Source organism: Pinus tabuliformis, chromosome 9 (assembly GCF_031772625.1).
Source record: "Pinus tabuliformis cultivar Carrire ecotype Pingquan chromosome 9, CPIR1, whole genome shotgun sequence".
Lineage (NCBI taxonomy): Eukaryota > Viridiplantae > Streptophyta > Pinopsida > Pinales > Pinaceae > Pinus > Pinus tabuliformis.
Window position 1 is genome coordinate 885,518,123 of NC_142307.1, and position 24,747 is coordinate 885,542,869.

Below are 24,747 nucleotides of genomic sequence, written 5' to 3' on the forward strand. Positions count from 1 at the left end.
TTGTCTCTTTTTTAGCTGTGCTTTTACTGCAGTGGTCCCAGATAGTATGAGTGCAGAAGGATTTCTCTCTTTAACGACACTAGTTTTGGTGAATGATCTTGGGCAGTTAACTCACACTGCCTATCCCAATATCTTAGCCTGAACTAATGTGTGCTTACTCTAAAAAGAGTTGTTGATTGATTTTATTAGGTAGATTTTAAATGTACTTCGTTAGAGTCTTTGTTAGGGGTGTTGACGTATGAAGTTATATGGAACTCTCACTCAAGTCATGCAAAAAAAATGCTTGTAAATTTTCACTTTCGATGAATAAGCTGCTTCTACAAAGGGAGAGTCATTCATACATCAATATATATACCATGCATCCTATTCAATAAAACGCTAGCATAACTGATAGAACTACAATTCTCACTAACAACTATTGAAACCAAATAATTCATATCTAACCAGCTAAGAAGAAAACAATAAAAAATTTGTATTTTTTCTTTAATGAAAACAAAAACTTTAAGAAAGCTATTTTCTTAAAAAAAAAATTGTTCAGGACATAGATTAGTCAAACAAGTGTAGCTACAGATCCCTGATCAGTCTATAAGCAGATTTCCCAACCCATAAGGTCACAGAGCTAGCTGTTTATCAAGAAATGGATGGCTAACACTCTGTACTAGAAGCTACAAAGAGTTAGTTTCAACACTAATGCACTGTTTGTGAGGACACAATGTTTTATAAAGCATTGTTTACACTAGTAATCATCATTAGTGAGGAAAAATACTCAAAAAATAGGCTGTGGGGATCAGATTTAGGGCTGAGAACTGAGAGAAGGGTGCTGTATAGTCCTGAGTGGTCAGAAAGGGAATGAAGAAGTACAGGAAGGCATGGAGGAAAGAGAGATATAGGAAATTTCTAGGAAAACCCGGGAACTAAGTGTAGTCCCCAGCAGAGTCGCCAATTTTGATATAGGGATTAATGCATGGGTGTTTGGTGATGTAGAAACCCTCAAGTATCTTTCTGAGATCCTTGGAAGATAGCCAGATTAGCTGCAACTATCACAAATATACATGCATATCTATGTCTAACAAATGAATATCAAAGCGAGAAGGAATTATCACCTTGTGTCTTAGTGTGGTGTTGCTGGAGAGCGCACTGCCCTTGAGCCAGCTCCAGATGAAAACCTGCACATAGCAAAGAAAAGCGTAATATCACAACATAGAACCTTGATAAACAGTGCATGAACATATAAAGATATCTAGTTGCATATATCTAAGCCACTCATGCAAATGATATTGAATAAACATACAAACAAGTCATACTATCAACATCTCGGAGTGGACAATACAATTGCAGTTCTATATTGATGTAGAAAGAGTGATTACAACCTCAGTTATATCAACCTTCACTTACCCCTCCATCTCCTCTCTCTCCCTCCCTTCTTAACCTCTTTTGATACCTTAGTCTAAGACTCTTCTCGACAATCAAATAGGCAATCCTTTCAAATGGTTCGATCTCTTTCACAATGGCCCTAGCCTTGCATATATAGCATGCGAAGTTAGGGTTTCCAAGTCCTTCATGAGTTCCATTAGGCAAAAGCAGTGATTTTTCCATGCCTTTGTGCTCTTTCCCATTTGCATACTCCATTAGGAATTAGTAATTCCCCCAAACAGGTTGAGTTCAGATGTTTCCTTGCTTTTATGAGCTGACATAACAGAGAATCTAGGGATATTTTCTCAGTCAACTCATTCCCTTGACCCATAGAAACTCATTAAGTTTTACTGACAGTCATCCTGAGGTAACATACAAAGTTACTTTGGGCACTAACACACCCTTAGCCTTGCTAGGAAGCTTTATAAAGCAAGTTTCTAGTTTTTAGGTAGCGTTAGCTTGACAACTGGGCCCGTGAACTTGGTCAGTCCTTAAGTCATCATGTCTCTCTCCTCTGAGCTGATGAGGAGTTCATTTTCTGTATAACAACCCTCCTATCCACTACAGGATGGGGGGATCACCAACTACAATGGTTAGTCTGTTGGCACCATTCAAGTGAGTGGGGAATTCAAATAAAATGCTAACAACTCTACCCTCCTCCCACTCTTGTCCACATGTTTACTTTCACCACCCAATCCCCTTTTTCCATACATCCTCCCATGACATCACTCCCATGTCATCCAACTGTTGTCCCCTCTCTGCCTATAAAAAACCTTCACGCCTAGAATTTTTCAAAGTTTCAAACTGATTTCGATGAAAATCCCTCTCGCCTTCAGTGTGCTCTGCAAATACCATCCAATCGTTTAGCCATTCTGGAGCACCACCTCCAATGCCATTTTTAGATTCTCCAGGGAAAATAGGTAATCGGCCAATCCCTTTCACCTGCTGTTGTGGGGAAAAATGCCTATGCAGGACGATCCTATCCACCTAAGGTGTGACATTGCCTTAGCAACAAAGAGAAACAGCTATTCTAGTATTCTTCCTTTATGAATTAAGAATGAAGAGAGATGGATGGACTAACCGGTGTCTTCCGTTTGTCCCTCGATCCAATTTTCTCTTCTCTTTGAGAGTTCCCAGCTACTTGCCTTCTCGCTTGCCCAGCTTCAACAGGTTCCTGCAAGATCACAAGAAGGGAACACTACACAAAGACATAAATTCACATTCATAACTAGTTCAGGATTAGAAGTAAACTAAACATACTAATGCAATCATACATCAAAGATACATCAGTATATAGGAGAAACTAAGATAGCTTTATTGATGAATAACAAGGTTCAGGAGGAGATACAACCAAGAGAGTTCCAATCCAACATCTACCTCCCAGCGAATGAAATCCTTTCTTCACCTCCCTTCAAAGCATTAAGCACCCAATGATTCCAATATCAAACCAACAGCAATTCTTTGCAATAACAAAATTCCAGCCTCCTGGATCTCATGGAGGAGAGATCCATATATAGATGTTTGGGGAGAGGATGAGTCAGCTTGAGATCTGACTAGTGTCCTCTCCCTCTGTCAGTTCTTGCTTCCACTTGGAGACTAAGAGCCTCTTACTCATCACTTAGTCGAACTCATCAAGGCAAGTGTCATGGAGGAAGATTCTGGAAGCTTCCACAGTCTTTACACCTCGCACAAAGGACCCTGCCATTTGTCATTTCCCACTCAGCGCACCCTGCTAGTGCTTCCACCTGCGTTGCAACGCAACTAGCCAGTGTAGCCTCTGCATTTCAACGCAGGCAGCTAGTGGAGCCTCTGAATTGATTCTAAATTGACTTGTTTTTGAGCAGTTTCTGGTGGAGAACTTTTGTGAATTGCTGTGGTTTGTTAGCCTTGTTCCTCAAGGGGTAGGAACAACATGTTTAGGGACTTTGGATCCCTTGGATTATGGACATTTCATGCTTATAGCTGTAACGCACAAAAATGTTTATAACAGTTGCCCCCTAAAGTATGAGGCCGTTTATCGGGTGAAATGCTTTATTAGGAGGATCCGAAGTTCTTTCAATGCTGGGAGGAGACCTGTAATACAATACATTATTTTCATACTTTTTTCACGATCTAGCTGAGGCGGGCATTCCCATGCTCAGCTTTATAAATTCATTTTCATGTACATATAACAGACAATCGTCTGATGATAGACTGATGATTCTGATAGAGCCATCATCCTTTTGGTAGGATGATTATCTGTGCTGTAAAGCTGTACATTTATATGTCTTTATTTTCTGAATATATATCGCAGCTCGGATGGATGAAACTAGATCCAGGGTCTTCAATCTCGTCCGATCTTCACTCTAAGTACAAGTCGATCCATGTGAGAATTGTTCTGAAGTCGAACATGGAAAGACATCGCTTGATTACCAGTCAATGATGTAAACTGTTAACAAGCGCGAGAGGAATCACCGATAATGAAGATGACCCTCAAGGTACTGCAGTACAATTCACATGGTGTGAATAGAGGACTTGGCGTCGAACACCACGCAAAATCTTTCGGTCGAAGGTCATTGATGTGTACCTGTCGTCGGAAGTGAGAAACTTGCCATTGAGGCATGCAAGCTTCAAAGTACTGAAGGGGGTGTTCCTAGATCGACTTCTTGGATAATGAGCTGATGTCGACAAGAAGTGATCCGTCAAAGGAGGGCCTTAATGAATCCCACATCAATGACACAGAACGGAGCTAATGATTTTGATGGAGGTGAAAACGATCTGATGACATATGATTCCGAGTGGTGGTCATGAAAGAGTATAATGTATGGTAGTGGATGGGACACAGGTGACTTCTCTGAACGACTTCTCTTGAACATATGGCGACACTTATGCGATGGATCGGTAGCATTACCCCAAATATGGATGGTATGGCGAGACCATGGCGAGGTGACCGGTGAATGAAACAACCCAACCCGATTGTGGTACGGAGGAAAAGTGTCATGTTCAAGAGCGACTTGCTACCATCAAAGTTTTCTTGAGTTTCTCCCAATTTTTCCCCAGTCATTGCTGACCAGTACCTCTTTATTTTTGTCAAGCTTGAGGAGGATAACATATGCTTGTTCTATAATTTTCCCTTCGGGCAAACCCATCGCTATGTTTTAACAAGCCTAGCGATAGTGAAACTCGTTCTCGTCTAAAGACAAGTTTGTCGCTATTTAATGCTTTTAACGAGTCTAACGACAAAGATAACTCGATCCTTTTCATTTTTAGAGAGTCTGAAAAGGTACGTAAAGTCAACTCCGAAAGTCCTTTTTCGTCATCTAATCCCTTAAGTCCGAAAAAGTATAAAACAATACAGAAGGGATGAGTTTTCGATAGTTTTAACAAGCCGAACAAAACAAGCGCTCGATCTTTTTGTGCAATAATCCCTCAGGTCCAAAAAGATTAAAATCTAGAGGAGGGATAGCACTTCCGGTCGCTTTAACGAGCTGGAGGGCCGAAACTCGGCAATCTTTTCATATTTTACGAGTCAGATGAAAAGAGCTTAAAGAAGACTCGTCTTTTGAGGAACGAGTGATAAAACGGGTTAGCAGCTGATTCCAGGTACGGGTTGGAATTTTCCAATCATGGCAGTGTCACAAGGATGGCTAGTGAAATCACTCTTCGCAGCTATTCCTCAAAATGGGTAAACAATCATATGGAGGTGAATGATCGGCCAATGGAAAAGTGGAGGTGACGGTGCAAACACGACCAAGGCTTTAATGGCTGATAATGTTACATTCACGGTGGTTATTTACCGGAAGATAGTTCATTTTTTAATGAGCTTAAACGCGGAAAAACACTGCTCAGTCTTATGTTTATTTTTTAACGAGCATGAACTATGTGCTAAAACTGCTCGGATCTTGCGTTTATTTTTTAACGAGCATGAACTGTGTGCTAAAACTGCTCGATTTTCTAGTCATATGATAAGAATGTCTCATGTAAGATTCCATTTTTTATGGAGCTTGCGCCTCACAAAGCTATGCTCCTGGAATCCTTTCTTTATGCAAGTTCGGAAACGACTAGTCCTACGAGTTTAAAGGGTTATAGGTCCTAAAAATTTAAAAAATAAATAGCCGCCCCTTGCTTGCACTCCAAAAGGTTTGCATGCCCCCAGGTATAAAACAGAGTTTCAAGGTTACCTCTACTTCACTTCCGCCAAAACAATTGTTTTACCGAGAGAGGCCTACCTCTTTCAGGTTACCCAAAGATTGTCCTGTTAATCTTTCAAACAAAACACTTCTTCGGCGATGTCCACCGAGATGAACAAAGGTGAGTGACTCTGTTCTGTCAAGCACATAACTTTGACAAAAGAATCTTATTCTAGAACAACCCCTGTCTCAATCACGGACGGGGTACGGACTAGTCATATTCTCCCGCGGAAACCTACTCTATACTCAAAGTTTTCCTGTCGAAGCAGACCAGGACGCATGCCCCCTGGGTTCCAGTCATATCCCTCCGAATTACTCGCACTCATCGGGAGGACGGACCATGGGTTGAGACATTTCTTGCGTGAAGAGACCATTTAGGGATGGTATATGACTATTTGCGATGCGTGATCCGGGAAATGAAAGCTGGTCCACGAGCTTGACCACTCTTCCTTCGTGCGAAAAACACATTACTCTAAAGAGTGAGGAGACGATGGCTCCCATGCAATATATATAGTCTCGTCCAAGGAGTAGGTTATAATCCAAGGGTCCTTGAACGACCATCACGTTCATTTGAATGGTCTTCCCTCTCAATGTTATGGGCACATTGGGGAGGATCCCTAAAGGTCGACTGGTTCCTTTATCAAAGCCTGTCAGATTTCTCATTTCAGGCAAAAGCGCTGGCGAACCAAGCGCTTTCCAAGCAGTGGAGGAAAGGATACTCACAGATGCCCCTTCATCAATGATGGTGCTAGCCATGACCATTCTGTATATTTGGACGATAATTCTGAATGGTATGCTTGCTGGGAAACGGGGTCTGCCCAATTGGTTCCAGTCAAAGGAGACAACTAGGTTGCTTGGTGGTGGGACCGAGTAAACGGCCGGGTATCACTCTGACGAACTTCCTTCTTGCGATAAAGGAATGGGGGGAGTGCCCCCGTGTTCGTCGGAGTCTGTGTTGATGAAGAGAATTTGGACGGTGTCGTCTTTATTCTCTTCTGTGATGGTATCATTCGAAGATAGAACCTCTGAAGGCAAGATCGGGTCAACTGCCGCCTCGACCTTTTGACTTTCATCAGGTATGGATTCGAACGGTTCATCCTCAATGATAGGCGCTTCGGCTGACCACCTGAGCGGGTCAGCCGGGTTCTCAACTGGTGAAGGACTTGGCAGGAGCTTTTGATATCCAGGAGGAAGTCGCGCTGGTAAAACCGGGTGATCTTCCAAAACTCTTTTAGCCTCGTCTAAGAAGGGACAACGGTGGATGGCATGGTCGCCTTCACACAGTTTGCAGGGAAATCTAGCTCTCCCTCTCTGTCCTGTGGCTTCATTTTCACTAGTTGACGGTGTGCTGTCAACATGGCTATCAGAGGTTGACGCCACCGAATTGTGCAAACGGGGAGACCAGTCCCTTAGTATCCGAGGGATGCAGGGACAATCTCTGTGGAAGTGGTCTCCCTTGCATATGACACATGGCGATTTAGGCCTAGTCAGTGCTGTGTGTGGATTTTTGTCAGACGACACTTGTTTGCCCCCAGTCGCTTTTGGCTCCTTCTTCTTCTTCTCTTTCTTCTTCTTTTCCTTCTTCTCCTTAGGAACTTGGTTTTTTGTTTTACCAGTTCCGTCAAGCGAAGAGGAAGGAGGAGAGGAAGAATTAGATGAAGTATAAGGCTGGTGGGTAACTCTGGTATAGTCTAACTGTTGATTCGACTGTTCAGGAATAGTGGTGTTCTGAACGACATTGGTTGAGAAGAGCCAGACCGGCAAGCCAATTGTCAGTCCTGGAAGTGACAATGTGGCCATATGGGGCGCACCAACATCTCGCCAAGAGGAGAAAGGACTAGGATTTCCACCAAGGGGAATTCCTTGGTTGGTGTGCTCCATTTTCTCAACCTAAAGATCAATGCAGGAAAAAGGGGTGATTGTTCCGTTTAAAATAAATTTTAACGACGCTTTAGACACAACTTGCTTTTTCAATTTTAAAGAGTCGAGAAAAAGCTAAAGATGACTCTAGTCTCCTTCGATGTTTTAACGAGCCCGAAGTGACAAATGCTCGGATGGACTTTTTCCGTTATAGAGTCCGAAAAAGGCCAAAAGGAACTGCCCTGGAGTTCTAGGTAGAGGGTGTGCCAAACTTTTCGCAAAACCACAGAATAATTTTTAAGGTACGGGTGGTCAATCTTCCTGAATGCTGTGTTCAGTGCATTGCGATCAGTAGGGCGGTCGACACGGCTTCCTAAGGATAAAGGTTTTATGCCTATAGGGGTCTCCCAATATATACTCGACGGTACGTGGGAGCACAATCCGTACTGGCGCTATCGTCCCTCAGGAGGAATCACCCACCATCAGCGAGATCGACAGTCACCAGGCTTTACGACGCCGGAACACGTCTCTAGCCTAGACCTCTATGTTGTGCGTTAAGTTACAAAGCATTGTTAATTTCATTCAATTTATTTTAGGTTGATCTTTCCTAGAAGTTTGCCTTTTGAGGTTCACCACGAGATGTATATACAACTCCTAAATGCAATCTAAAAGATGATAAGCAAATTTTATCTCTTTTTCAACAATGAAAATCCTAGCTACAAAGGGAAAAGAAAGACACCATCTTTTCTCAAAGAGCAATCAGCACACTCTAAATGCACTTTTCCTAAATCAATCATGCAAACTATCAAGATGCAAATGCACAATGCAGGTGTTTGTTTTCCGCTCTCTTAATATTGATGCCTAAAAAGAAAGCTTTTTGTATAACTTTGAATTTGCTTTTAAATGACAAATACAAACAAGTTTACTTTTTCGAAATCAGAAAGGGTAGAAGAGAATACAACACTTTACGACTTTCGAAATGAACACTTGTTTCGACACTTAAAAGAGACAAACTCAAACCAAAAGCAAAAGTAAACGTATAATCAACTGTCAATCAGCCAATGAACTCTCTCCTAAGATCAAAATCAACAGATCTGAATCAAGGGCTACAGGTCGACTATTTCACTCTTGCAAAGGAAAACTGTAAATGACGCCACAAACACATAAAAACCCTCACAGTCTTTTTGTACAAAAGGAGGCGGAATTAAAGCAGAGAAAAGGAGTTTCAGATAGGTATACTGACTGATAACAGGTTGCAAAAAACAGAGATAAAACTGAGCTAAAAGAAACAGAGAACCACAGCTGCACAAGGCAAAGACTGATCAGCGCACTCCCAACACAGAGGTTTTGACATTCAGCGCAGGTAGCCTTCACGGGACCTGCGTTGAAATGCAGAACCTCTTCACAGAGTCTGCGCTGAAGCAGAAACGAGAGTTGTTTCTGGGTTCTGGGTTACGGTTTGCAGTTAAATCAACAGTTTTTGGCCGGATCAAAGCTATCAATTAGGTACAATCAAAGGGATGATTTGAAGGAGGGCTAAGATCTATCACAAAGGATCATCAAATCATTTGTGAGTCCATTGTTCAGATCATAGATAAATCCAGTGATTGGATCAAAGCAGCAGCTCTCTACTTTGCATCTGAAAATAGCAGATGCAGTTCGATTGCTGCTATTGAGTCTATGAAACAAACAATGATAGAGACACAAATAAAATGACTAAACAGATCTCCCTAGCGGAGTCGCCAATTTGTTGTGGGGAAAAATGCCTATGCAGGACGATCCTATCCACCTAAGGTGTGACAGTGCCTTAGCAACAAACAGAAACAGCTATTCTAGTATTCTTCCTTTATGAATTAAGAATGAAGAGAGATGGATGGACTAACCGGTGTCTTCCGTTTGTCCCTCAATCCGGTTTTCTCTTCTCTTTGAGAGTTCCCAGCTACTTGCCTTCTCGCTTGCCCAGCTTCAACAGGTTCCTGCAAGATCACAAGAAGGGAACACTACACAAAGACATAAATTCACATTCATAACTAGTTCAAGATTAGAAGTAAACTAAACATACTAATGCAATCATACATCAAAGATACATTAGTATCTAGGAGAAACCAAGATAGCTTTATTGATGAATAACAAGGTTCAGGAGGAGATACAACCAAGGGAGTTCCAATCCAACATCTACCTCCCAGCGAATGAAATCCTTTCTTCACCTCCCTTCAAAGCATTAAGCACCCAATGATTCCAATCTCAAACCAACAGCAATTCTTTGCAATAACAAAATTCCAGCCTCCTGGATCTCATGGAGGAGAGATCCATATATAGATGTTTGGAGAGAGGATGAGTCAGCTTGAGATCTGACTAGTGTCCTCTCCCTCTGTCAGTTCTTGCTTCCACTTGGAGACTAAGAGCCTCTTACTCATCACTTAGTCGAACTCATCAAGGCAAGTGTCATGGAGGAAGATTCTGGAAGCTTCCACAGTCTTTACACCTCGCACAAAGGACCCTGCCATTTGTCATTTCCCGCTCAGCGCACCCTGGTAGTGCTTCCACCTGTGTTGCAATGCAACTAGCCAGTGTAGCCTCTGCATTTCAACGCAGGCAGCTAGTGGAGCCTCTGAATTGATTCTGAATTGACTTGTTTTTGAGCAGTTTCTCGTGGAGAACTTCTGTGAATTGCTGTGGTTTTTTAGCCTTGTTCCTCTAGGGGTAGGAAAAACATGTTTAGGGACTTTGGATCCCTTGGATTATGGACATTTCATGCTTATAGCTGTAAGGCACAAAAATGTCTATAACACCTGCAAATTCAGTTGATTATTCATTAGAAAATGAAGAAGGTGACCCCTAAGACCTCTCAAACGCGTGAGGTAAAACCCTCCTCCAGTGTTGAGAATCTCATGGACACTGAGGCGCAAATTGCTAACCCCTATAGTGCTTACCACCTCACATACCTCCGATTTAACTTGTATGGAAACCACGTGAGAGGGGAAGACCTGTTTTGGGTGGTCGAGTCAGGCCTGTACTATCAAATTTCACCCTTAGTGCACCATTTTCCTTAGTTTCTCCTTACTAGCAACAACATATATATAAGAGAAAAACTATTTTATCTCCTCAACCAGGGTCAAAATCCTTGAGGTGACCCTATAGCTAATTCAAAAGCCCCTGGTTTACTCTAGCTCCTCTAAACCCCAACAGTTTATGAAAACCACATTGGTCTACCACTACACAACTCTTCCAGCCGATGAGCAACAATCCTTTCTGCAAATGGTCCTGGTCCCTGGCCTACAATCTTTGTGTATTGCTGATAGTTTCACTATAACCCTCTTTACAGAGCCTATTCAACCTATATTATCCCTAATTGGTCATCTATTTGGGGATGATGATGCAAATATAGCCTCAAAATCCTCTCTAGGGTTTCTAAGGAAATCTATGCAGCTTGACCATTTGTTTGATATCCTTTATTACCTAGATGAGGGTTATAAGATTCCAGCTACACCATTTCCCCATCCACCTCCTATTTCAGGTACTATTCCCTGTTGTTCTTCTTGTTTGTGTACATTCATGTGGATGAATTTAAGTGTCTGGGTCTCAGTTTGGTGGCTTCCAACAAACATAGGAAGTCTGTTTACGACTAGGATGTTGTTTCCAGGAAGAGATAAGAGCTGATTGATATTCCCAGCTTATATCCTCCTACATGGCCATTGTCTACAAAATCATTCATAGTGTTTACCCTCCCAGAGTTCTGCCTCAGAAAAAATCAATCTTCCAGCTCAACAAGGATGCTAGGTTGGGAAATTGGTATCTATTTGAGGTCTTCACATAGATCAGGGTTTATGGGTGTGAGATTACTCCTTACTGCTTACTTGTGTTTATGCCCATGAGGACTTTCACACTTGAATTCATCAGACAGATCCTGAATGTAGACCGAGTGCTCTTTGTCCCTACTAAGAAAGGATAAATGTTTAAATTGTGCAATCCAGCGGAAAATTTTATTGTTAATTCTAGGCATGCCAAAAGAAGTTGAGGAATTACTCAAGTAGATGAATTTTAACCTAGGGGAAGTATGGAATTATGATCCTCATGGTGTCATTTCCAAGAGAAGAGAGAGAATAAAAGCTTCGACTTATGAACATGAGGATAGCCTTGAGATTGAATGGAAAGCCAATTTTGATTCGTGGCCTGTTAATATAGAGATCGAGATTGAGGCTCAAGAATCGAAGGACAAGATACGGAAAAGGATCATTGACCAAGATGAGGATGATGAAATGGAGGATGTACACCCTAGCAAAAAGGAAACAACACAAGAGATAGAAGAAGAAGAAATTGAGACCAGGCTAGTAGAGACAAGACTAGATCAACCAGGCTTCCAGGTGACCTTGGAAGACCCATTACAGACTGCTACCTCATCCTCTTCAGAGGTAGTTGTTCTAAGTTACAAAGGAAGTGCTACTGTTACAGAACCAAGATGACATATTGGAAAGGTCATTGAAGAAAGAAACAAGAAGGTAAGGGAGGAGATGAAGAAACAAATGATATCTTACTCAGTCCCCTATCAGACTAAGCTTTTGGCTACCATGGAGTTAGAGAGAAATCAAATGAATTTTTCCTTGTAGCACCCACTAGCATAGTCACTGCCTTCAGGCTCTTAGTTCAAGGCACTGGACCTTTCATTGGACTTGATTAGTGTCCCTATGTAAGATAAGATTAACTTCCATAGGAAAGTGGGAGAAATGTTGTACAGTGAAGTCAATAGAAATGAAATGACCATCAACAAGGCTGAGAAGTTGCTTGAGAAGGTAGTAACAAGGTTGAAACAGGAGAGATCTAACTCCAGAGCTCTACACATGCAAAATGAAATATTCAAGGAGATGATTGTGAAGTTGGGGGTAAATCCATAAGACAAAATTGCATTTGAATCCCTCCTCCAAATTTCACACACATAGATACATGATCTAAGGCACAAACCGAAGAGGCCAGGCAGTGAACATGTGCAATCTAAGGTACTTGTACAAGTGGAAGAAGATAAAGAAATCCTGGCCAAAGAATTGATAGAAAGAAACAATATAGTATCCCTCAAGTAGCAAGCAACATAACTTTAGTGGAGGATAGAACCACACATTTGTACAGTGCTGGTGTCTAAAAATGCCCAAAATCCCATAGAGAAGCTCACCAAGACCCTCACCAAACTCCAACTTTTGGAAGGGGGACTTAAGAAAATGCAGAAGGACTTGGACACTGCATAGAGGAACCTAGCAAAAAAATAAAAATAGCTTGAGATGGACAGGACCAACACAGAAATAATTGTTAAGAACTTACAGGCAACAAACCAAGACATTACTGTAATAAAACACAAGCTGAAATAAAATATGTCTCTCCTGCAGGCCAAACAACTTATCTCGGATGAAGTCATGATAGAAATAAAAATAAACTGGGAGTACATAACTCTAACGGATGAACAAAAAATTGTGATTAGGAATTATTAGTTTTTCATCCTTGCTGCCAAAGAAGATGGGGAAAAAACTCCCAGGATTCCAAGAGGTTAATCCAGTTTGCGAATTAAAAGGTCACTTAATGAGTTGAGGACAATTGATGTAGTATATAAAGTTTATACTGCCATGGAGATCTCTAAGGTTGTTCAAAAGGAAGAGGCTAGAGTCAAAGCTAAGGAATGCCTAAGGGTGGTATAGAAAGATGTGGATGCTTTCCATGCTGATTTTGATGAAATAGTTAGGACAATGTTTCTTATCCATTGGGATCTTATGGAATGCTAATCCCATGGACACAATACAACCAGATGTTGGTGGAGGCCAAGAGCAAGGCATATTCCTCTCACGAGAAGACTCCCACCCTTAAAGGTAAAACAATGGTTAACTATCTCAGAAAGGAGTTCCAACTATTGGGGTTGATAAGTACCTTGTTCTTCCCTAGGTTGGACTATATAGGGCAAACAAATCTCAAGATCTCATATAAGAAATTCTTTCGCGCTCTTGTACCGGTCCCAACATTATGGAAAATGTGTGAATAGTTTGTAAATCCTTCTATTCGTCCGATCATCAACCCAAAAACACTGCGTCGAAAAGCTGCTTATCATAATTAAAGATGTTGTTGATCATGTCAATCATGAAACTTTTATTTTATGTTTTATGTAAATATTTTATTTCAGAGGAAATTATGCCAGTTAGTTAGAATTTGGTTTGTACAACTATGCCACTAAGCACGTTGATATTTTGTTATCATGATTCATTTCCAAATGAAGAAAGAATATTTTGTAATGGGCTCTCCCTCTAAGGCCCTATATAAAAAATTTATGATATCAAACCAAATGTTCATAATTTTTGTTTTTAGAGAGAGAAGCTCTGCAAGTTATCTAAGAAATGTATGCTTTGTGGAAGATTAATAAAAGTTTATGGTGATTCTAGCTCGTATAAATGTGTAGTATGTATTTCCTCTTGTGTTTGTTCCATATGTTTTCACTCTTATTCTCAGATTACATGTAATAGCAGTTGCTGGATATGTTTTGCATGGAATTATGGATTCATCTAGGTAAAATACTGATTAAAGATGCCTATAACTAATATGGTTTGTTATCCTTAAAATACGCTCCATGTATCTCAACACTTCATTAAAATATCCTTCTCATACGTTTCATGTTGAACTTCAATGAATAGGATTCTTAGTTTGAAACCCTGTGCATTGGTTTTCTCTCCTCTTTATTTCTTCCATCTGATATACTATAAATGACCTATGAAATTGCACGTGTATATGATGTTGGCTACTAGAGACATATATTAATGCTTATGTGAGTCATGTTTGGTGTTCTATCTTGTGGTTCTACTCTTAAGGAAGGTTTTTAATCAATTCCATCTCAAAGGTAATAAAATACCGAGTGTAATAGAAAATATGAGCAGATCATTGAAGTACTCATTAAGATGTCCTAGGAACTGGTCTTCTTTCAACCTAGAGGCTATCTCTAGGAGCTAAAACAAAATGGGAAAGAAATATGATTGCAAGTAGATAGAGGAACACTATTCACAAGTTAGGGGAATGATGTTGGCGATTCAAGGAATTCTAGTAGTGTTTTTAGACAACAACACCATTCATGAAATTCACCATGACATTTAACCAAAAGAGCATATTTTTCATTGTATTCTAGGAGTAGTCCAAGTATATCACCAATGAAACAACAAATAAGGAAACCTGCCTTGGATAACTTGCAAGGAGAGATAAAATTTACTAAGCCTCCTACATTAGATGGTGACAATAAGAAGGGAGAAGAGGTTGAATCTTGGTTGTTGGAGATTAGAAAGTACCTCTAATTGCATAATTGTTCATCCAATTTAGAGGAATTAATTGTAATCTACCACTTGAAGGAAAACCAAATTCATAGTGGGAACACATAAAGGAATTAAAAAAAATAGTTGAAAATAAGACTTGATTGAGGAAAATTAAAAAGGTATTTTCAAAAGAAGTACTTTTCAAAGCATTACTATGAAAGGAAAATGCAAGAAATATTTGAACTCAAGCTAGGAAGTATGACAAAGGAAGGATATGGTAGAAACTTCACTGAGTTATTAAGGTATGTTGGATTTATGAAGGATGGAAAGCTAAAACTACAAAGTTTTGTAAGTGGATTGCCACCATTTTATGGTAGCATAATTAATTTTAATGAGCCTAGTAATTTGGATGAAGCTATGAGGAAGGAATAATACCTTTATGAGCCGGGTAAAAATAAACTAGCCTTCTAGAAAACTTGGGATGACAACAAAAGAGCTAAGATTGATCAAAGGAAGAAGAGATTTAAACCTTCATATTTTAGGAGTAATTCTTAAGAAAATCAACAAACTTAGCCAACCCACAATGAACCAAGGGAAGCTGATTCGTTGGGAAAAATATCAAGATTTCAACCCATCAGGTGTTAGGGTTGTGAAGGTAAACACATGCATAGGTACTTCCCTCACAAGGGAAAACAAAATGGGGATTGTACAACACATTCAAGGAGAGAATGAAATATAGTGGAGGACATGGGAATAAGCATGCCTAAGATCTATGTAGCATTGGACATTAGGAAAATTGATCGTTAGACACATATTGTTGGAGTTGAAGGTAATATAAGTAACAGTTTGATCTGTTTTTGTATGATTAGTTTTGTTGTGCTAATAGCAATTACATATTTATAAATAAGTGCTTCCTTATTGCTCTTTGTGTCGAGTCTTCATTAGTTGTTTGTGCATAAAATCAATGAAATTTCCTTAAAATTTAAAAGAAATTCACGAGAAAAATAGCTTCAGAAAGAAATACTGAACAACAAACATGTACAGTGAAACAAAACATCAAAGAGACACATTAAAATAGTGCCTTGATGAAGGAGTTCACCCCTCCTGGGCTACATCTCCTTGGCCCAACTTCCATGGCCTAGGCCTCTGTATTAGCTTAATGTGAAAAAAATGTTGTTTACAAAGCTCTATGGTCCTTGATACCTACACCAATGTGTTCAGAATGTCCAAATTAACGAAAAATGACTAATGGGTCTCTGAAAAATGACTATGGCTACTCTGGATATGATCCCCTTACCTGGTGGCTCTAGGCTTCCCTGAACTTCCCTGTGGAAAAATCACTTGTAGAAGTATTCTATTGCCTCTCAAACCTATATCCATGTCTTCAAAAGGTAAAAATCATCCAAAATTGACTATTCATTTTTCAAAATTGGTCGAACATTGAGCAAGATACGCTTCATTCATTTTTTCCCTAGGAAACCCCGCTAAATCTAGAGGAGACTCCAGTTAGCACCGCCAAAACTGGCAGTTCCTCCAAGCTTGGCGCTCCCTCAAAAATATTCGCAAACTTAATCCTTCATTAACGGAGGGTTAATTAGCTGTTAAGTGTGATTACGGGTGCACTTAGCACTGTCCCTAGCCCTTGGTTTCAACGCTTGGTCGCATGGTGGGGGGGGTGGCTCACTCGTAGGGCTGGCTTCCTCTGCCCCTGCAGTTGGCTCCATTGTGTGCTTTAAATGAAATGTAGTTGCAAAGTTTAACAAACCTGTGGATTGGTACGATGGTTATGTATTGAATTTTGGGAGGGGGAGGTCACGGGTGGACACCCACCCTCCGCCCATCCCTTAAACATTTTGCCACGATATAATACATTACTATTCATATATATTTAGACTTATAACTTTGCCATATGATAAATTTAAAATGCGCCATTCCAATTCAAACTTTGGTTATAGTTTGGATTTGTAATGTTTGTATATATATATATATATATATATATATATATATATATATATATATATATATATATATATATATATATATATATATATATATATATATATATATATATATATAGTTAAAGACTATACAATATAAATAATAATTATATATAATATATAATAACATTTAAATAAAAACAAATTCAAATTCCACTTAGGATAATTAGGAAATTTCATAGTCACATAACCAAACTGGCGAATCCGGAGGTGACACTTGTCACAACCCCATTGGGCAAAAACTGAAGAAGATTCCCCTTGCTGACTGGACTGCTAACTGGACTACCATGTCATCATTCTGTCCTATTCTGCAATTTTTTTTAATTATTTAGGAAAATGAACAACAGACCTTTTCTCCTTCATCCGAACTCCGTTTTTAGTGAAATGAATTGTGTTGCGATCGTCTTGACAAGACAAACATAGTCATATAGTTTTTGAGCCAATCTGAGAACTTTATTTTTGAGCTAAATAGTAAGCACCTAATCATTCCTCCCCACTAAAAACCTTTTGGACCCCAAAAGATACTATTATCTAACAAGTAGATGAGGGTACAACGCCCTCACTTTTCCAAGCTCAATCCAATTGGCTTTTGATGAATTTGTTTCCTTGAGCTTCTCTCTAAGGAAATAAAAATTCACTTGCCTTGAGGAGCCCGTTCTTCTGTCATGGATGGCGTCTTGTTGAAACTAATTTAGAAATTCTGTAGGAATGCATTCAAAATTTGAAATATGAACATTCTCTCCTTGTTCAACAACATGAAGCCTATTTTTGCAAAACTGACACCAACTTGCATCGTCGAATTGAAACCTGTAATTGACATAATACCTGTACTTGTCTCTACCCTTTTCAATTTGATCTCACACTGTTTGTTGCACCATTTTCAATCATTCATAGAAAATCATGGTTTTGTTCATGTCACCACTAAAAGCAATGCCCTTCTTACCAAGATGACATAATAAAATATAATGCAAATGGATGACAAATTTCACTACTTGGTTTATATGACTCAAGCTCGATTGTACATCTCGAAAGTATGAATTTTTCTGAACATAATTTTCATGTAAAACATAGTGACGCTTGAATACAACAGTTACATAACCAATAGGCCTGAAAGGCATAACAATGAACTTGCTACTTATACCTCTTTTGTACCTTTGAACCAAGTGAAAATTTTGACAAGTATCCATCCAATGAAAGTGCATGGATCATTACAACTTAATCTTTACACCATGAAAATCTTTTAAATGAAATAAGATGGTGAAGTTGCTTGCAAAAACCTGAAACTCAAATGAACCTTTCAAGTTTGAAAGAGCATAAAAAAGAATTGAACTAATATTTGGTTTGAAGCAACACATGCCTCTTGCTGTTTGCCTCCCCATTGGAAGACTTTGCACACACAGGAAAATGCATGGTAAGGAGCTTCGAAAGAAGAAATTTCAACAACAACTCTCTTCCAACATTGGGCTGCTCCCAACAAACCTCTTATCAAAATGACGATCTTGGGCATTGACCAATCAACAATGGTATCCAACTTGGAGAGGCTTGCCTTCAAATTACCTCCTCCAATATCATGGCCCAAATGCATCAAAGAAGTGAAACCCAACTTGTACGTTGATATCTTAAACAATTTTCCTTCATAGATGACTTGTCTATAAGAAAACTTTCTAAACATGTTTATGTCACCCAAGTGGACAATTTCTTCAATAAAGGACTCTTTTTTGCCATAATTCAAATTCATGTATGTAATAGAAGTGCTACAAATAACATAAAACATTAAAATCCATACAAACCATTCTTGTTTTGTGTCATGTATATTTTTGCACTGATCTCTTTTTACAACTTTGCTTTGGCGAAAACGACTCCTCTTGTTCTCTTTCTTGATATTCTTACCATTCCTGTTTGGCACCATAACTATCGGTGCACAACATGGCATACAGGATGATTGAATCAGCCCATTTTTTAACAAACTTTTGCATTGCATTGGTGTCTCTACACTTTGCAATTTCATCAGCCCTTGCATGCTAACATCACCAAGAGAAACCTCTTGTTGCAAAGATATTTCATGTGAAGTTTATTTCCCCTTGAAGGACGATTCTTTCACAACTTGAAATACTTCATCACCTTGATGAATTGAACCAACCAAATTAGAATTGAAACTTGCATTACATGCAACAACATTTTCATAAACAATATCATCATTTGGCTGTACATGAGAAGTACTAAACTTTCACTTGAATTCACTAGTCTTTTTGCCTGCCCTGCATTAACCAAAGAAATGTTCATCTTTTTGTGATGAGTTCTCACTATATACTCCATACCATCCTTGAACAAGTGATACTTGTTTTCATGGTAGTAAAAGACTGCTTTTTGGTCATACAAATATGGACTAGCCAACACCACACTTGAAATATGAAGCGGTACCGCATCTAACTCTACTTCGTTAACAAAATTTGTAGTGATTGCGAACTTAAACAAAAATTTTCTTGTAACCTGTAAACTGGTGTCTCTTGTTATCCATCCCAAAGGGTATGGTTTATGGTGAGGTACAATTTCAAGATTCAATCTGTTGACTAAGTCTTCAAAGATTAGATTCTCTTGTGACCCACTATCGAAGAGTGTGTCAATCTTGTTGTGTTTAGATATGGCTCTAACATGAAACAAATCAATTCTTCTCTTTTCATATGGAGTAGTAGTAGTGTTACAGTTTTGTGAACTAGTGCTTTTAATATCTTGTTTTCCTTTGATTCCCATGACAATGATTTTATTTTCATCACATTATTCAGAACCTAAATATTCTTGAGTGATAGCAATGGTTTTCTGTTTCCCTTTATTGTTGAACTTATTTGGTCTCATTTCTGGATGGAGTTTCTAGCAATGATCCTCATTATGTCTGTCTTTTGAAAAATGTTTATAGATAGCTTTCTCCCCTTCTTTCTTCACACGTGCATTTTTCTTCCCTTTTCAATTTCCTCCTTTCTCTTTCTCCTTACCCATAGGTGGATTTTTATTACTAGTCTCTTCATAAGTGTTCTTTCCTCTAGACTCAAGATGCGTGGCTTGCACACATACTTCATCTAAATTAGTTGGACTGAACATAAGAATAGTGTGTTTAAGACAAGAATGTAAACCCCCAATATATTTCAACAATGTATCTTGGGAATTCAAATTCACTCCCAATAATAAAGCCCTTTTCCTAAACTCCTGTGTATAATCTTAGACTGTTTGGCCTTTAAGCTGCCTAAAATTCTACCAACTCATAATGGATTTTTGCATATAGGCTAAAGGATAAAACTCTCTTTTAATTGCAGAAAAAAATTCAACCCAAGTGATGGATATCTTACCATGGATTCTCATTTTGTCTTGAGTCTTTTCTTCCCACCAAACTAGTGCAACTTATTCTTGCCTCAGTGAAGCCAACTGGATCTTTATGTCATCTTCTTGAAGGTTCTAAATTTTTCATTATACCTCCAACTGTCGAATGCAATTGTCCAACTTTTCTGCATTCACCTCTCCATTGTAAATGGGAAGTTCGAATTTTATGTCCAATTTCAGTGATGGCGTTTTTCCTTTTGGGGTTTTGAAATGACTATGGGCAATTTTAGTGGTGGTAGTGGAAGATGATCCTATGTGAGATGATGGATATGGTGAGGAAGATGAAGAGTATGGTGGAGATGGAGGTGGCTTTCCTCCATTCCCTTTGGAATCCTTCTTCTCATTCCATGTGGAGGTGTAGAACTCTCTCCAACCGTTCTAGTGTTCCTCTCTTCATAGAGGACTTTAACCATATCAGTCAAAGTATAGAAGGCTTTCTTGAATTCATCCTCTTTTGAAGAGGGACCTTCAGGCTCTCTTTTTCCAAACATAATGGCTATGGATTCAGGTTCAGAAATTTGTACTGATTATACCTTTTCAATCTCAATTGAATAAAAAACTTGAGGAATTTCAAGTGAAATTGGAATTGGATCTTTGGGTGGTGGATATCGTGGCCTTGTATCTCTCCTTCTTCTGGGCATTACATCAGGATTTGCAACCAATATCTTCCCTTCTCCTTTCTGCAGCTTTAACCTTGTAAGCATCACAATTTTGCAACCATTAAAACCCTAATTGCACAAACTCAAGCAATCAAGCAATTCAACCTTCTCTCTGATACCAACTTGATCTTTTTTTGTATGATTAGTTTTGCTATGCTAATAAAAATTACATATTTATAAATAAGTGCTTCCTTATTGCTCCTTGCGCCGCGGTTTCATTAGTTGTTTGTGCATATAATCAATAAAATTTCCTTAAGTTTTAAGAGACATTCATGAGAAAAATAACTTCAGAAAGAAATACTGAACAACAATAATATACAGTGTAGCAAACCATAAAAGAGACGCATTAACATAATATTTTGATGAAGGAGTTCACCCTTCCTGGGCTACATATCCTTGGTCCAGCTTCCATGGCTTGGGCCTCTATATTATCTCAATGTGGAAAAAATGTTGTTTACAAATATCTGTGGCTCCTAATACCTACACCAATGTGTTCAAAATGTCCAAATTAGGGAAAAATTACTATTGCATCTCTGAAAACTAACTATGGCTGCTCTGGATATGACCCCCTTCCCTGGTGGCTCTAGGCTTCCCTGAACTTCCCTATGGAAAAATAACCTGTAGAAGTTTTCTATTGCCTTTTAAACCTATACCAATGTCTTCAAAAGGTTGAGATCATCCAAAATTGACTATTCTTTTTTCAAAATTGGTCACAAATTGAGAAATATATGCTTCATTCATTTTTTCCCTTAGAAACCCCACTAAATTTGGAGGAGACTCCAGTTAACATTGCCAAAACTAGCAGATCTGCCGAACTTGGTGCTCCCTCCAAAATCTCTGCCAACTTAATCCGTTATTAATGGAGGGTTGATTAGCTGTTAAGCATGATTATGGGTGAACTTAGTGCTAGAACTAGCCCTTGGTTTTAGTGCTTGGTCGCATGGGGGGGAGGGCTGGCTCCCTCTACCCCTGCCGTCGGCTCCATTGTGCGCTTTAAATGAAATGTCGTGGCAAGGTTTAACAAACTTGTGGCTTGGTGTGATGGTTATGTATTGGATTTTCAGAGGGGGAGGTCACGGGTTCAAACTCGTCCTTCGCCCATCCCTAAAACATTTTGCCACCATATAGTACATTACAATTCATATATATTCAGACTTATAATTTTTCCATACGATAAAATTTAAAATGTGCCATTCCAATTCAGAATTTGGTTATAGTTTGGATTTGTAATATTTGTATATATATATATATATATATATATATATATATATAATATATATATAGTTAAAAAATATATATATATAAATAATAATCATATATATTAATATTTAAATAAAAGCAAATTCAAATTCTAACTCAGGATAATTAGGTAATTTCACAGTCACATAACCAAACTGGCAAACCCGGAGGTGACACTTGTCACAACCCCATTGGGCAAACACTGAAGAAGATTCCCCCTGCCGACTGGACTACTAATTGGAATGCCAGTCATCATTTTGTCATATTCTGCAATTTCCTTTTAACTGTTTAGGAAATGAAGAACATGCCTTTTCTCCTTCACCCAGACTTTGTTTTTAGTGAAACAAATTGCGTTACGATCGTCTTGATGAGATGAACGCACTCATACAATTTTCGAGCTAGTCTGGGAAATTTGATTTTTGAGATAAACACTGAGCACCTGATCACCATCCCATTGCCATTTTAATTGATTTTGGAGCTAGTCATATAGTTATATTGATTCTAAACTTTTTGACAAATTTAATTTAAAGAGAACCAATCATGGCACAACTTGGTTAGTCTAGTTGGATATAAGATCTAAAAGAGGAATGACTGAACTTGTAAAATATTGTCAAATTAGTATGAATGGGTTGAGAACAATTGCAGATTTGAACATCATACCGTTGGATTCATATGATTTCCCTTTTATTATGGATTGGTTGGAAAAACACCTTGTAATCCTAGATTGTTCTAATAAAACATTTAATTTCCTTGATGAAACAGGGTAGCAAAGACAAGTGCAAGGAATTCCAGAGCCAATTTTTTCCAAGGAGATAATAGCCACACAATTGGATATTTTTTTAGGAAAGGGTGCCAATCCACTTCTTTAGAGATTTGGTACCTAGAACTATCCTAGTGTCTAAGAAACAATACATGATGAGCACAATATAACGTAAAAGATTGTAAATGCAATTAGAAGAACTATTAATGAAGGGATACTTACACCCAAGTGTGTCACCTTGGGGTGCCCCAGTGCTCTTTGTTAGAAGGAAATATGATACACTAAGGTTGTCTATTGACTTAAGGCAACTAAAAAAGTAACAATGAAGTACAATTATCCTTTTCTAAAAATAAATGACTTTTTTGATCAACTAAAGGGAGCTAAATTGTTACCCAAGATTGTTATGAGATCAGGGTACCATTAGATAAGAATTAAGGAGGAAGACATTAGCAGGACAACCTTTCAAACTAGATATGGACATTATGAGTTTGTACTGGTACCATTTGGGTTATCTAATGTGCCATGTGTTTCCATGTGCCTTATGAATGAATTTTTCTGGAATTATTTTGATAAGTTTGTTATTGTCTTTTTGGATGACATCTTGGTGTATTCAAAATCTAAGGAAGAGCATGAGAAACATTTCATAATGGTGTTACATGTACTAAGAGAACATCAACTATATGAGAGGTTGAGTAAATGTGTGATATCCCCTGACTTGAATATTTTATTGTGAATTTGTATTTATGGTTAAGTATGACTATGTCTATATTTTGAAAGATTTATTTGAAAATAGTTTATCAGTGTGGTAAAATAATAAATGTTGAATGTAAATTTTGTATTTATAGTGTTGTTAATAAAATAAATATTTCGGACTGATGTTGGAATTACACATGGCTGAAATAATTATGGTTGCAAGTTAATTGTTGATATTGATTACCACTCATTAGTTCCTAGGAATTTAATATAAATGATTAAATTGTTAATGATCATGGAAGTAATTGTTCATTAACTTCTCTACAAGAAAGGAAGCCATCCTCGAAAGTGGGCAAGTAGAGCTCATAAATGAGCTAGTAATTACTTGCCACCTATTGGGTGAGGTGGAGGTAGTTACCAACTACCAACTAAAAGGTAGAGAGGGTAATCCACTTTTGGTCACCTAGCTAAGAAGAGGAATCATGCAGGGGAAATCTAGTGGAAAGCAAGAAAGGAAAAAGTGAAAAGGGATGGTAACTTGTAGACATATGTTCCTGGGGGATACTACTGAAGAATGTATCAAAGCTTGGGAGGAGCCAATTAATTACTGTATCAATTCCAGATCTATTTTATCAATTTAGTACCTTAATATTTTATTTTTTGAGCAATGTTCTTAATGATAGGAAATAGTATTGTACTTTGTTGCTTTTATTTTACATGCATTTGTGTATGCTTTAAAGTATTTATATAGAAAGAAAGCTTTGTAGAAGTTAGTCTGAAGGAAAATTTATTTGTTATGTACATTTTATGCATTTAAGTATAGATATGTATGTGCATATATATATATATATATATATATATATATATATATATATATATATAGAAATAAAAAATTGTTATAGTTTAGTTATTACGTTGTATTCATATGTGTACAGATAAGTAGATGGAATTTTAGCTCGCTACATATTGATGTAAAGTATAAATTAGGAAATAATAATATACATATATTCTGTATCAATATAGAGTAGACATCACTGTAGGCGTTAAAAATGTTCGTACTTGAAGTATTATAGACTTAAGAAAGGGAGTATATGATATATGTATTTATACATATCATTGGTATATATAAGCATGAATCACATTATGACTTCTAGTATTTAAAAGGAGTAAGCGAAGGAATAATAACCTTAGAGGAGTGACTGTAAGTTAGAGAAAACATTAGAGATAACACTAGTATAACAACAAATTTCACATGGTGAAAATGAATGATATAATGCAAATGAAGTCTAGAAGATAGAGCAATTAGATATACATAGA